Below are 15514 nucleotides of genomic sequence, written 5' to 3'. Positions count from 1 at the left end.
CAGCTAGACAATCTCCACAACTGGAACACGATGGCCATCTTCTTCAACTGTTTGCAGACATTGCTCCAGCTACAATAGCCAAAAGGAGATCATTTAAACCTATCTGTAAGAAACTTACCCTGGTGGTCTAGTGGGCAGCGGGGTCCACGCCGCGTCCTTGGCGTGGACGCCCGCTGCGCCACTCCTATCCTGCCTTGCCGGCGCCATCTTTGTTTCCTAGGGCGCACGCGGCGCGCCTGCGCGCCTCTTAAAGGCGCAGGCACGCTGGCGTGATTGCGCAACGCGCAACGGCGCGAAATTGCGCACGTTTTGGCGCCAATTGGATCCCTACTTAAAGCCCATTCAGACCTGTAGCCAGTGCCCATTATAGGATCATATCCTGTGGTTTCCTGAGCTTTTGCTATCTGTTTCTGAATTTGCTATCCTGACTGATTATCCGTGTTTGACCCTGCCTGTTCCTGACTACTCTGCATTCTGTATCCTGACCCTTGCCTGCCTACGACAACTCTTCCTGCTTAACCCCTTGCTTGATCACCTGGTTTGACCCCTTGCCTGCCTGACGATTCTATTATCTGCCTGTTCTGATCCGGTCTGTTCCGTTTCCACCAGACGCCTTGTCCTTGACCTTCTGCCCAAAGACTCTTGCTATCCGGTCGTGCCCCTTTGCCTGTCAGAACTCCTCGCCTTGTACCCCTCGTACTGCGACTATTCGCCATTCGATAGTCGAAGTACTGGATTGAGTGCAAAAACGCTGCGACTATTCGCCCATTCGATAGTCGAGGTACTGTCTCTTTTAAAAATACTTCGACTGCCTACTTCGCCACCTAAAACCTACTGAATTGATTTAAAAGCCCATGGGAAAGTCCCATAGGCTTGTTTTCCAAGTTTTTGATCAAATAAAAAGGCATTAGTTTGAATGAAAATCCTTTGAGCGAATATTCGATTGAGCGCCTATTCGCCTGGCGAATAGTCACCAATTCGACTATTCGCCAGCGCGTAATTTTGCCCGAATTGCCTATTCGATTCTATTCCCCAGTCGAATTTCGAGGGATTTAACCCCTTGAAATTCGACCCTTGATGAATTTGCCCCATAATGTCCAGGGTTTCAACTCTCCACAAAAACGGACATAGGCATTTATATATTACCGTTCTATTCACTCAGATATTATATTTTTGCAGGAAACTCATTTCTCCTTAGAATCTAAACCCTCATTTTTGTCCCGTTATTTCCCAACTTACTACTTAACGTCGGGCCCTGAGAAAAAAAATGGTGGGGCAATCTGTTTCAATAAAGGTTTGCACTTTAATCTTCAGACCATAAAAAGAGATCCAAATGGTCGCTACATTTTATTAGTTGGAGAAATACAAGATGTAACAATAACACTTCTTAATTATTATGCACCAAATACGGGTCAAGAAATATTTTTTGAAATGTTAGACAAAGAAATACAAGCGAATCAACAAGGTCCATTGTTACTGGCGGGTGACTCCAATATTTGTCTTAATGCGAAACTTGATAAAACTTATAAAGATACTTTGCATATTGCCTCTGACACCACCCAAGCCAGGAAAATATTGGAAATTCTTCAAAGATCATCTGTTATTGATGCCTGGAGGGAAAAATGGCCTCTAACCAAAGATTTTACCTACTTCTCTAACCCACATAAAACATACTCCCGTAGAGATCATATATTTTTGTCACAAACATTATTACCAAACTTGATTGCTGCAAAAATTTTGCCAATAGCATGGTCTGATCACTCCCTGGTTTCGATGGACCTAAGGTCATTAATATGTAAACCTTCTCATTATAGATGGCGATTGAATAACACATTCCTAACAACTCCCCAACTACGTTCGCAAATTGAAAGCGCTATAAAACGATATTTTCATCTAAATCAAGGTACAGTTTCCTCACCGATAACATTATGGGAAGCTCACAAATCTGTAATAAGGGGAGAGTTAATAAGTATAGCGGCTGCCCGTAAAAAGCAGAAAAAAAGCAAAAATACAAGAATTGCATAACAGATTACAGTATTTGGAAATACAAAATAAGGAAAATTACTGCCCCAGATTACAGACCACTATAATAGATACTAAAACCTACAATATACCCTTGATGTGGAAAATTCCTCTCAATGGCAGATTAATAGACGTTATTGTAAAGGAAATAAACCGGACACTCCATTAGCTCGTACTTTACACTCAGCCATGTCCACGAATATTCCCTTACATAAAATTTGTACTAGAAATGGGCAATCCGGAAAATTTTTTGCAGGAATTTATGGAATTTTACTCCAAAATATATCAAGATCCACCCAAATTCGATGACACCCAAGCAGATGCTTTATTTGCAAATCTGCAGCTCCCTACCCTAACTCCAGAACAGAAACAAATAATGGATAACAATATTACTATTGAAGAAACTTTGTTAGCCATCAAACTGCTTCCAAACTCTAAAACGCCTGGCCCAGATGGTTATTCCATATTATTTTATAAAAAATTTGCCTCGCTTCTATCTCCCCATCTTACAGCCATGTTTAATAAACTATTGCAAGGAAATAAAATGCACCCAGATTCTATATTGGCCCAGATTGCATTGATACCAAAACCCAACAAAGATCTCCTAGATTGTGGCAGCTATCGTCCCATCTCCATACTGAATAATGATGTTAAGATTTTAGAAAAAATAATGGCCACACGCTTAAATTCGTTTCTGGCGAACTTAATACATCAAGACCAAGTCGGTTTTGTTCCCAACAGAGATGGTGGAGAAAATATAAGGAGATTGATACAACTAATATACACTCTTAACTCTTCCAAAACCCCAGCGCTCTTACTCTCATTAGATATACAGAAAGCATTTGATACAGTTACCTGGGATTATCTGTATTATATATTGAAAAAATGGAACTTTGGAGATAAATGTATTCTGTTGATTCAAGCTTTATATGACACTCCACAAGCTTTCTTAAAATCGGGCCCCTTTGCTTCTAATGCCATGACGTTACATAGAGGGACGAGACAAGGCTGTCCCCTCTCACCATTGCTGTTTATATTAGCTATTGAACCCTTAGCAGCACTAATAAGACAGAATTCGAACATACCTGGAGTACTGATATGATATGTTATTGACAGTTACAAAGCCACTTTCATCGTTACCTCACCCATTTAATATCCTCCACACCTTTGGGATTATCTCAGGTCTAAAGTTAAACCCAACAAAATCCGAAGCCCTAGCCCTAGGTATTAGCCAGATGCATAAAAAATTAATTCACCTCAATTTTGATCTACAATGGAACGATAAATATTTGATTTACTTAGGGATTAGAATAACACCAAATCTCGAGGATTTAAACCAAGCCAATTTTCTATATCTTTGGACAGAAATAGAAAATATGCTTTCAAGTTGGTCCCATCTATATATATCATGGCTTGGGAGGATAAATATGATAAAAATGATGATCCTACCTAAAATATTATATCACTTTCGTATGTTGCCAATTGAAGTCCCAAAATATACCTTAAATAAAATGCAATCCAGACTCACAAAATTTATCTGGAATGGGAAAAAGTCAAGATTATCACAAAAAACACTTATAACACCTAAAAACAAGGGCTGTTTTGGTGTTCCTAACTTACTCATCTATTGCCAAGCGGCGCAAATCTTGCCGTTAATTCACTGTTATAGACCTACTCCTCCGTTATAGACTCAAATAGAAACAGAACAGCTAAAACCAATCTATCCAGCGGTACTGCCGTGGATCCCCAAATAAGAAAGGCCCAATAATTCCACTCCTGTTCTCAAAATGGCTCTGGCTGTATGGGACTATGTTACGCAAAAAACACCCCTAGCTTCCCCTCATTGTCCAGCTATGCCTGTATTTGGGAATCCTGCTTTTGTCCCAGGTGTACGGAAATGCGATTTCCACTGGTGGGAAACACACAATATGACGTATGTGACTCAATTCCTAGGCTTACAAGGTATTGTAAAATGGGCTACTATAGTTATGTAACACGATCCGTCTGGAAGTGAATATTTTAGATATTTTCAGATCCACCACTTTCTTACCAAAGTGCTTAAAGGGTGCAACAATGTTTTAACTTTGACTGCGTGGGAACAAATGTGTATTAAATTTCCATGTAGTAGAGGAATAATTACCTTACTATATAAAGAAATTTTAAATCCCTCCCTGCTCTCCCCTCCGAACTAAATTAAACAATGGGAGAAAGAGCTAAATATGACAATAGAACCCATTTTATGGCAACAATCTTGGGAAATTACACACAAAAGTTCAATTAATTTACTGGCACAAGAAACACAATATAAAGTACTATCTGGTTGGTACATGGTGCCTACTAAATTACATAAATACTACCCTAATTCCAGCCCGTTATGTTTTCGAAATTGTGGACTAGAGGGTTCGATGTTGCATGTATGGTGGCACTGTAGAGAGGCGTCTAGATTTTGGTCTTGGATATTCACTTTAATAGATTCAATCATGGGAGTTAATCTTCGAAAAGATCCCATGGTTGTGCTGTTAAATACAAAAATTCCAGTATCAGTTTTCCTTCTCAATGTAACTGAATGTGTCTCAGTGAGACATGGGTTTTTACTATTGAGTGTTGTTCTTAGATCTACCAGGCAGCTGTTATCTTGTGTTAGGGAGCTGTTATCTGGTTACCTTCCCATTGTTATTTTGTTTGGCTGCTGGGGGGAAAAGGGAGGGGGTGATATCACTCCAACTTGCAGTACAGCAGTAAAGAGTGATTGAAGTTTATCAGAGCACAAGTCACATGACTTGGGGCAGTTGGGAAATTGACAATATGTCTAGCCCCATGTCAGATTTCAAAATTGAATATAAAAAAATCTGTTTTCTCTTTTGAGTAAAGGATTTTAGTGCAGAATTCTGCTGGAGTAGCACTATTAACTGATTCATTTTGAATTTTTTTTTTCCCATGACAGTATCCATTTAAGGATATCAGATTGAGTTGAAACCTATATGACAATACTTTACTATTATATAGCACTTTTTCGGGAGAACATGATATACAAAGATGGAGAAGTACTCAGCTGTAGACGGTTTTGTTTGTTAGTTAAATTTTTTTATTGGTATGCAGTATAAAAATGGAAAATCATCTTTTATTGTAACTGACTGTAACGCTGGTGATCCCCTCTGTGTAGGTGAACATCTGTTATCTGAAAAAAAAAAGGAAAAAATGGTTACTTCATAATGTAAGTGAATATAATGTTGTGAACCAATAAAAAAGTTTTGAAAGGAAAGTAAAAATGGGATTTTATGTTTTTTTTGCCTTTACACGCCCTTTGCCTTGGAGTTATGGAAGTTAATAGGAATATATAAACAAGTGTTGTAAAACAACATCAGGAAGGCATAGATAGAAAATGAGGGACTGATCGTTTCACAGGCAAAACAATTAAAGGGGCCCATTCACTAAGTTCGAGTGAAGGAATAGAAGAAAAAAAACTTCGAATTTCGAAGTGTTTTTTTGGCTACTTCGACCATCGAATGGGCTACTTCGACCTTCGACTTTTAGGTGGCGAACTAGGGGGTCGAAGTTTTTTCTTAAAGAGACAGTACTTCAACTATCGAATGGTCGAATAGTCGAACGATTCGAACTAAAAATCGTTCGACTATTCGACCATTCGATAGTTGAAGTACTGTCTCTTTAAGAAAAAACTTCGACCCCCTAGTTCGCCACCTAAAAGCTACCGAAGTCAATGTTAGCCTATGGGGAAGGTCCCCATAGGCTTTCCAAGTTTTTTCTGATCAAAGGATAATCCTTCGATCGATGGATTAAAATCCTTCGATCGTTCGATCGAACGAATTGCGCAAAATCCTTCAACTTCGATATTCGAAGTCGAAGGATTTTAATTCGCCAGTCGAATATCGAGGGTTAATTAACCCTCGATATTCGACCCTTAATATATCTGCCCCTAAGCATAAAAAAGACAAGACTTGACCAAACCTTTCCCCTGGCTATACACTATACTGGCCACATTGGGCCCAGCACCCTTAAAAAAAACTAAGGTGAAATGGCAAAGGAATAGATGAGGAGATGCGGACAGATGCTCTTAAGTTGGTCCCAGAGTTATCTATTTCTATGAAGGATGGATATGTGCAAATCAAGTTTTTAAAGAAAGTATATTTAACCCCCTACCGCGTAGGTAAAATCTGTGAAAATGTGTCTGATCAATGTCCAAAATTTCCCAAATTTTCCTGTATTTTGGATGTGTCCGATAATACAGAGATTCTCGAGTATATAAATGATAAACTTTGCTCTCCCAAAAATCCCCACCCCAGAGCTCTGTCTTTTGGGTCTAGACTGTGCTACATATAATTGCTATATTGTTCAAAAAATTCCATCCTAGGGGGTTATCTATTAAACTCTGAATGCCAAAAACCCAAAGAATTTATATTTTTTTACTATAAAATCGGAATTTTTAGTGGAAAAAAAAAATACGAATTTTTGGGGATTTTATTATACTCCTAGGATGGAAAAAGTCTGAATCTGAAATTCCGGCATCTCATTGTTTATAAGTCAATGGGAGAAGTGCCAAGGATATCTTGATCTGCGCTGGGTTTCGTGCAGTAATCCAAATATTTTGTGATTTTCAGGCAAAAATCTGAAGAAATCTGTTTTTTTTCATAATTTTTCGGGATTTCCCGCGCACAGGAAATTTTCAGGAAACTGTATTGATAAATAAGGAAAAAAAATCAGTGCACATTTGGTATTTTGAGTATTTTTCAGAAAAAAATTAGATAAATTTGGACTATAATAGATGGGCCTCCCCATATGTTCGGAATCCCTCGATGTGCATTCTCTGCAGTTGTGGAAGAAATTGGTGAATGATTCGCTTCCACCGAAGAAACTCACTTACTTGGCGAGAGGCTGCCTGGAGGAGTTTGAAGCTATAGGGGGGACCTGGCTAGACCTGCAAAATAATTTATGAAACTCATGTATTATTAAGGCACTAAAAAAAGGCCTTTTTGATATTTTTCTGATTATTTGTGCCCCTGAGGAAGACCCTTAAGGTCGAAACGCGTTGGGTTCACCAATATCTTTTTGTATCATTTTTGTTATTTTTTGTTGTGATTATTTTCCTTTTTTTCTGTAATAAATGTACTAATTTTTTCTAAAATTGAATTCACGCGATTTCCCTCCCTGTCCCTAATTTGCATATGCAAACTAGGATTCGGTTCGCCCTGGCAGAAGTATTCGGCCAAATCTGAGTCCTGCTGAAAAAGGCCGAATCCTGGATTCGGTGCATTCTTATATTTGGTAAAAATATTTGGTAAAAAAAATATGGCATAAATAGTAAGCATCACCATATGAGTTTTACCGTAACGTGTTATGGTGGCTTCCAATTGTATGATCATAACTTTGTGTCTAAAAACCCGTTTTAAAAAATATCCTGCACAGATACTAAATTATTAACAAAACAGGGGAGCAAGGACTGTGCATTGATTAATCCCCCATTTTGTATATGAGACTATGTTAGCTTGGCTATTGCAGAGAGAGAGATACAACTCGGTGGTGGTGTGTGGTTATGGTGGGCCCTTGATACCAGGAAGGGTATGACTGGAATATGAATAGGAGAGGCCTGAATAGAAAGATGAGTAATAAAAAGTAGCAATAAAATTATTTGTAGCCTTACAGAGCATTTGTTTTTTAGATGGGGTTAGTGACCCCCATTTGAAAGGTGGAAAGACTGAGAAGAAATAATTCTAAAACTATAAAAAATAAATGACCAACTGAAAAGTTGCTTAGTATTAGCCATTCTATAACAGGCAAAAACTTAAAGGTGAACTGCCCCTTAAAACATGTGTTTGAATGCAGAACGGTGTGCAACGCCTCTAACAAGCTTAAAAAAGGCCCAAACTGTCATTTTAAGCTGGAACTTCTGCAAAGACCAACCCATTTACAAGAAGAATCACTAACTGAGAATAAAGTTAACAGGTATGACGTTAGAGCATATAAATTCTAAAAAAACCCACAGGAATAGCGTTCACCCAATGTTTGTTAGGTATAAATCCGACCAGTAAAGTGCTGGGGACAATAAGTGTTATACGTGATTTAGTCATCTTCTGTTTACTGAACATATAATCAGGGCCGGCCTTAGGCCTATTGGACCAATTGGGCCCAATAGGGCCCCGCACCTCTGGGGGCCCCGCACCACAGGGCAGCACAGATAATATTTCCCTCAGCACATGATGCTGCCTGGTCTGCCCCCAACTTTGAGAGTCCAGCCCATCCCCAAATCCATAGGTCCAGCCCACCCCCAACTCTGATAAGCCAGCCTATCCCCCAACTCCATAGGTCTAGCCTGCCCCCAACTCTCATAGGCCCAGCTTTCCTCCAACCTTGATAGGCCCTGCCTGCCCCCAATCCAACCAAGCCTGCTCCCAAGATGAATAGATGTCCCAAACTAATTGGCCCAGTCCACTCTCCTATTTCCTCCCCCTCTCTCTTACCCTGTGTGCCCCTATTATGTGCCCCTATTTCATCCCTCTCACTCTCTTACCTTGTCTGCCCCTTTCCTTTCTATTTTGTGCCTGTATGCCCTTATTTTCCTAAATACTTGGTGTGTCAGTAGCCAGCAACACTTTGTCTAGGGGCCCCGGCAACATGGTCCCAATTGGGCCCCACATTTGATAGGATCAGCCCTGCATATAATAATCCCATAAGGAAAACTATTCAAGTAAAAGTTAAAATTAGTATCCGTCAGACTGTCATAATTCCACGTCTCCATTGAGTTCAACCTTTTAAGTCAATATATAACCTGCGTAACTGCTACTTGATCCAGAAGAAGGTGAAAAAACTTGTTTGAATCCTCTCCAATTTGCCTCAGAGGGGAAAAAAATGACTTCCTGACTCCAAGATGGAAATTGGACCAGTCACTGGATCAAATTGGTGCTAAGATCTATTTTGAGTAACCTTGTGTTTTGGAGGACTTGTGATGGCCGTCCAACCTCTTTTTGAAGCTAATCTATTATCAGCTGGTAAATAAAGTTTATTGTTTGATCCCCTTATATATTTACATAGTTATCATATCTCCCCACCCCTCTTCTCCAGTGTGAACAACCCCAACTTGGCCAGTATTTCTTCATAACTGAGACTTTATATACCTTTTACCAGCTTAGTTGCCCTTCTTTGGACTCTTGAGCACTCACCATGCTTCTGGTCCACCACAGAATTGATCAAAAACAAACATTTTGAGATCTGAATATAGTCTGAAATGAATTCATTGTGCGGTGTTTGTTAGATGTTGTAACAATGTTACTTGGGCATGGGTACATCCAATACTGAGCCGATGTTCCTTCTCATTAGGTGCAGCTTGACCCTGAGAGGCTGGTAAAGCAACACTAGAGGGAACAGGAATAGCAAATAATTTGTTTAACAAAAGGAATATAAATTGCCATGGAACATTGCCTTGGTGCAATTAGGTCAGAAGACCCATAGTTTACCTGATACTGATTGACAACAGCTACAGATGGAACAAGTAATTAGTGATGGGCGAATTCACTGAGAATTTGCGTGATTCACCGCTGGCTAATAAATTTGTGAAACGGTCGGAAAAATTTTCCGGCGTCCGTTTTTTTTTTTATACCGGTGCATTTTCGCCAGTGAATGTCAAAAACGAGACGCCGGTGCCGTTTCGCAAATTTTTCGTCATTTCGCAGGAAATACGCAAATTTTTTGGCAAAGAAAAACGGCGCAAATTCGCACATCACTACAAGTAATACCTGGATTCACTAAAACCTCATACAGGTAAAGGATCCCTTATCCGGAAACCCGATATCCAGAAAGCTCTGAATTACAGAATGGCCGTCTCCCATAGACTCCATTTTATCCAAATAGTCCAAATTCTTAAAAATGATTTCCTTTTTCTGTGTAATAATAAAACAGTAGCCTGTACTTGATCCCAGCTAAGATATAATTAATCCTTATTGGAGGCAAAACCAGCCTATTGGCTTTATTTAATGTTTAAATTCATTTCCAGTAGACATAAGGCATGAAGACCCAAATTACAGAAAGATCCGTTATCCGGAAAACCCCAGGTCCTGAGCATTCTGGAATACAGGTACCCATACCTGTGCTATAAATCAAACCATAAAGAGAATCAGTATATATATATATATTACGTTTGATCGCTGGCAATTACACAGGAACATATAAGTACATATAGAAATGCCAGAAAGCAGTTCCATCCTAAAGTGCTGGCTCTTTCTGAAATCACATGACCAGGCAAAATGACCTGAGATGCACCTACACACCAATATTACAACTAAATACACTTGCTGGTTCAGGAATGAGATTTTATATTGTACAGTGAATTATTTGCAGTGTAAACAGTGTCATTTAAAAACGACACCATAAAAATCATGACAGAATCCCTTTAAACGAATCCTTCCTTCATGCAATTAAACTGTTCCACCCTCTCGCTGTGTGAGTAGCTGTTATTTACTGACCTCCTTCTGCCAAATCTTCTGCTACATCAGTCTCTGACTTCTCTGAATCACGGCTCTCTTATTTCTATGTTTTCACAGCCCTGAAATGATTTAGGTTGACTTCTGTTATCACATACGGTACCTGTCTCATTCATGGCCATCACAATTTCTCAATCTAACCACCATTTTTACACTCCAGCAGTGGACAATTACAGTCACCCACAAGCAATCTTTCCACCCTTCAGATACCAATATTCTCAACCTTCCTAAATCTCCTCTTTCCCTATTTATTTCTTTTGATCTTGTAACTGAGTCTTTATACAGACAAGTACCCATCATTGGTGGTCCCCTCTCCTTATTCATTTAATTGATTATTTCATCATTCTCCTCTGAGACGGGAAACATGCCTCACATTATTGTAATTGGCTAGAGAAAGTAAACTGAAAGGGGTCCCCAAGTGAACAGTGGAGGTGTGCTATACACAGTAGTGGCCTGTGAGTTATAGTTCTTATATCTCTGTGCAAGGAGCACAGACTGAAATGAGGAGGTACAAGAATAGGAGTGTAGCTTGACTTTTGTAGCAAAACAGAGCCGGGTAAATACAGGACTTACTTCCAGCTCCAGGAAAGGACTCAGCTCAGCAGTGTTGGCACCCAGAAAACCTTACAATAGTCACACTTGATAAAGAGCGAGTCTCGAAACATCTATTGGCCGATTCACTAACTTCGAGTGAAGGATTCGAAGTAAAAAAACTTCGAATTTCGAAGTTTTTTTTGGGCTACTTCGACCATCGAATGGGCTACTACGACCTTCGACTATGACTACGACTTCGAATCGAAGGATTCGAACTAAAAATCGTTCGACTATTCGACCATTCGATAGTAGAAGTACTGTCTCTTTAAAAAAAACTTCGACCCCCTAGTTCGCCATCTAAAAGCTACCGAAGTCAATGTTAGTCTATGGGGAAGGTCCCCATAGGCTTGGCTAACTTTTTTTGATCGAAGGATATTCCTTCGATCGTTGGATTAAAATCCTTCGAATCGTTAGATTCGAAGGATTTTATCGTTCGATCGAAGGAATTATCCTTCGATCGTTCGATCGAACTATCTGCGCAAAATCCTTCGACTTCGATATTCGAAGTCGAAGGATTTTAATTCCTAGTCGAATATCGAGGGTTAATTAACCCTCGATATTCGACCCTTAGTAAATCGGCCCTGTAGTGTTAAATAAAGCACAACCAATTTTGCAGCAATTTACTGCGTTTGATTGAAGTTCATCACAACTCTCGTTTTTGCATTATTTGCTTTTTTGGACGTAAGCATCGTGATTGAACTTGTGGAATCCATTCATCTTTACAATAGCAAAAATACATAATGATGTATATATTTAGGGGCCGATTCACTAACTTCGAGTGAAGGATTCGAAGTAAAAAAACGTCGAATTTCGAAGTGTTTTTTGGTCTTCTTCGACCATCGAATGGGCTACTACGACCTTCGACTACGACTACGACTTCGAATCGAAGGATTCGAACTAAAAATCGTTCGACCATTCGACCATTCGATAGTCGAAGTACTGTCTCTTTAAGAAAGAACTTCGACCCCCTAGTTCGCCATCTAAAAGCTACCGAAGTCAATGTTAGCCTATCAGGAAGGTCCCCATAGGCTTTCCTAAGTTTTTTTGATCGAAGGATATTCCTTCGATCGTTGGATTAAAATCCTTCGAATCGTTCGATTCGTAGGATTTTATCTTGCGATCGAAGGAATATCCTTCGATCGAACTATCTGCGCTAAATCCTTCGACTTCGATATTCGATATTCGAAGTCGAAGGATTTTAATTCCTAGTCGAATATCGAGGGTTAATTAACCCTCGATATTCGACCCTTAGTGAATCGGCCCTGTAGTGTTAAATAAAGCACAACCAATTTTGCAGCAATTTACTGCGTTTGATTGAAGTTCATCACAACTCTCATTTTTGCATTATTTGCTTTTTTGGACGTGAGCATTGTGATTGAACTTGTGGAATCCATTCATCTTTACAATAGCAAAAATACATAATGATGTATATATATTTAGAGGCCGATTCATTAATTTCGAGTGAAGGATTCGAAGTAAAAAAACTTTGAATTTTGAAGTTTTTTTGGGCTACTTCGACCATCGAATGGGCTACTACGACCTTCGACTATGACTACGACTTCGAATCGAAGGATTCGAACTAAAAATCGTTCGACCATTCGACCATTCGATAGTCGAAGTACTGTCTCTTTAAGAAAAAATTCGACCCCCTAGTTCGCCATCTAAAAGCTACCGAAGTCAATGTTAGCCTATCAGGAAGGTCCCCATAGGCTTTCCTAAGTTTTTTTGATCGAAGGATATTCCTTCGATCGTTGGATTAAAATCCTTCGAACCGCTCGATTCGAAGGATTTTATCGTTCGATCGAAGGAATAATCCTTCGATCGCATTATTTGCGCTAAAATCCTTCGACTTCGATATTCGAAGTCGAAGGAATTTAATTCCCAGTCGAATATCGAGGGTTAATTAACCCTCAATATTCGACCCTTAGTGAATCGGCCCCTTAGTGTATCATAAGAAACCAATATATAAATTGGATTATACACATAAACTAATAAACCATTTTAAATGTAACAATTCATATAGAAAATCCCAATATGAACCATAATATAATTTTTTTCAGACCTCCCCTTATATAGCTAATAGACAATGAAAGAGCTGAAACAGGGGAGGAGGTACTGCAACTTATGACACAAAGCCTAATTCTAGCAAATAAATATAAGTACAATGATAGGATGATTAGGAAAGACTTAAAAGAAACTTCCAATAAAGTTATTTCACCAGCTGTAAACTTATCAACCTAATCATCTGAAAGAACTGAACCCTTCTTTATAAATATTACACTTAGGGGCAGATTTATCAAGGGTCGAATTTTGAATTAAAAAATACTTCGAAATTCGACCATCAAATTGAAATACTTAGAATTCGAATATCGAATTCGAACTTTTTTCATCGAATTTGGGTATTCTGCAGTCGAAGTAAAATCGTACTTTATCGTATGATCGTACGATTTTACTTCGACTTCAAAAAACTTAGAAAAATGCTGTAGAAGGTCCCCATAGGCTAACATAGCACTTCGGCAGGTTTAATTTGGCGAAGTATTGAAGTCGAAGTTTTTTTAAAGAGACAGTACTTCGATTATCGAATGGTCGAATATTGGAACGATTTTACTTCGAATCGAAGTCGTAGTATCCTATTCGATGGTCGAAGTATCCAAAAAATGACTTCGAATTTTGAATATTTTTACTTCGAAAATTCCCTCGAATTCACTTCGACCCTTGATAAATCTGCCCCTTGTTGTTGCAGCTCTAAAACCTTCTCTATATTACATTCAATAAACACTTCAGAAGTACTCTTCTTTTCCTATCAAAACTCATACTAATCTAAAGGGGCAGATTTACTAAAGGGCAAAGTGGCAAATGCTGGCGACAATTCACCAGCGTTACCACCCGCAGGCGTCACTTTGTTAGCGAAAGAGATAGACGCTAGCGGTGATTCGCACTCTATCGCCAGGTGACTTTTCGCTCTGACGAATGGACGTTACTCCGCAAATTCACTAAACGTCACCTTTTTCACCAGACTTGCGTTCGCCACCTCAGACCAGGCGAAGTACAATGGAGTGCACAGAACTTCCTCAATCTTCAGTTACTTACATCATATTTTCTTAGTCGAAAAACTTCAAAGTTCAAAAAACGCTGGCCGTCTTTTCCTTTTTTCAGGGTGATGGGCTGCAAAAGTCCTAAAAAACATATTTTTGTGTAACCGAGTTTCCCCTATACATTTCCTAACATATGGAACATAAACTATACAGTGGGCTCATGTGTAGGGCAATATAACAACTCTATTGACTTTATTAAAGGAGAAGGAAACCCCCTGGGCGCAAAACCCCTCCCCCCTCCCCTGTGTTCCCCCCCTTCCTCCTCCCCCCTGGCCTACCCGTCCCCCTGGGCAAATGCCCCTAACTTGTTACTCACCCCTCTGCGCAGGTCCTGTCCACGGAGTTCACAGTCGCCATCTTCTCCCACGCGCGTCTTCTTCCTGCTTTGACCGGCGTCTTCTGGCGCATGCGCAGTACGAACATTTACCGGTACAGCTCTACTGCGCATGCGCCGAATTTCACGCCAGAAAACTTTGTGACTTTCGGCGCATGCGCAGTAGATCCGTACTGGTAAATGTTCGTACTGCGCATGCGCCAGAAGACGCCGGTCAAAGCAGGAAGAAGACGCGCGTGGGAGAAGATGGCGACTGTGAACTCCGTGGACAGGACCTGCGCAGAGGGGTGAGTAACAAGTTAGGGGCATTTGCCCAGGGGGACAGGTAGGCCAGGGGGGAGGAGGGAGGGGGGGCAACACAGGGGGGGGAGGGGTTTTGCGCCCAGGGGGTTTCCTTCTCCTTTAAGGTTCCCTGGACTTGTGTAATTAACAGTGTATATGTATTAGAGGCAACATGTAACATAAAGGCGTCCATTCAACTTTAAATTTTCTGCCGTATGCAAATCTCCGTCTCCAATCAGAGAGACATCAATGAATAGACATAAGAAGTAAATACTCAACAGTCACTTTGGTTTTCAGTTAATATAGTAATCTTATTAACAGTTGTAAGAGTTCATAACCAGTCCAGGAATCCAATATTGGCCTAGGAAACAATGTAAAAGTATCACAATGGCAAACTGCTCGTTGTACTCGTGTAGAATTTCCTTCAGTGAGGGGTGTGATCAGTGGTAGCTGGTTTATTGGAAAAGGATTGGAATATAATGGAGAATCTCAGCAGCTACTGATGGAGTTTTGCTTATTAATCAGATCACCAAGCTGGAAATAAAGAGAAAATGTGACAATATCTGCTGATCTGGAAATACTGACCTGAGTAATCTAGGGGCAAATTCACTAAGATTCGTAGTTGCGCCAGGCGTAACTTCGCCGCACTTCGCCACACTTCGCCAGGCGTAGTTTCGCCAGCGCTTCGCAAATTCACT

The 15514-nt window shown here is 39.9% G+C and overlaps 1 long non-coding RNA gene across 1 annotated transcript; it reads right to left on the bottom strand.

The window, feature by feature from the left end:
- Positions 1 to 5089: 5089 nt before the first annotated feature.
- On the bottom strand, positions 5090 to 11221 carry LOC121401188. Its single transcript, XR_005966165.1, has 2 exons — positions 10494 to 11221; positions 5090 to 5200 (listed from the first exon to the last, which is right to left on the bottom strand). It is a non-coding gene; the product is annotated as an uncharacterized LOC121401188 (long non-coding RNA).
- Positions 11222 to 15514: the final 4293 nt, after the last annotated feature.

The sequence above is a fragment of the Xenopus laevis genome, chromosome 3L, assembly GCF_017654675.1.
Source record: "Xenopus laevis strain J_2021 chromosome 3L, Xenopus_laevis_v10.1, whole genome shotgun sequence".
In the NCBI taxonomy this organism is placed as follows: Eukaryota; Metazoa; Chordata; class Amphibia; order Anura; family Pipidae; genus Xenopus; species Xenopus laevis.
Note: the sequence above shows the minus strand (reverse complement) of the source record. Positions and strands in the feature narration are given on the sequence as shown.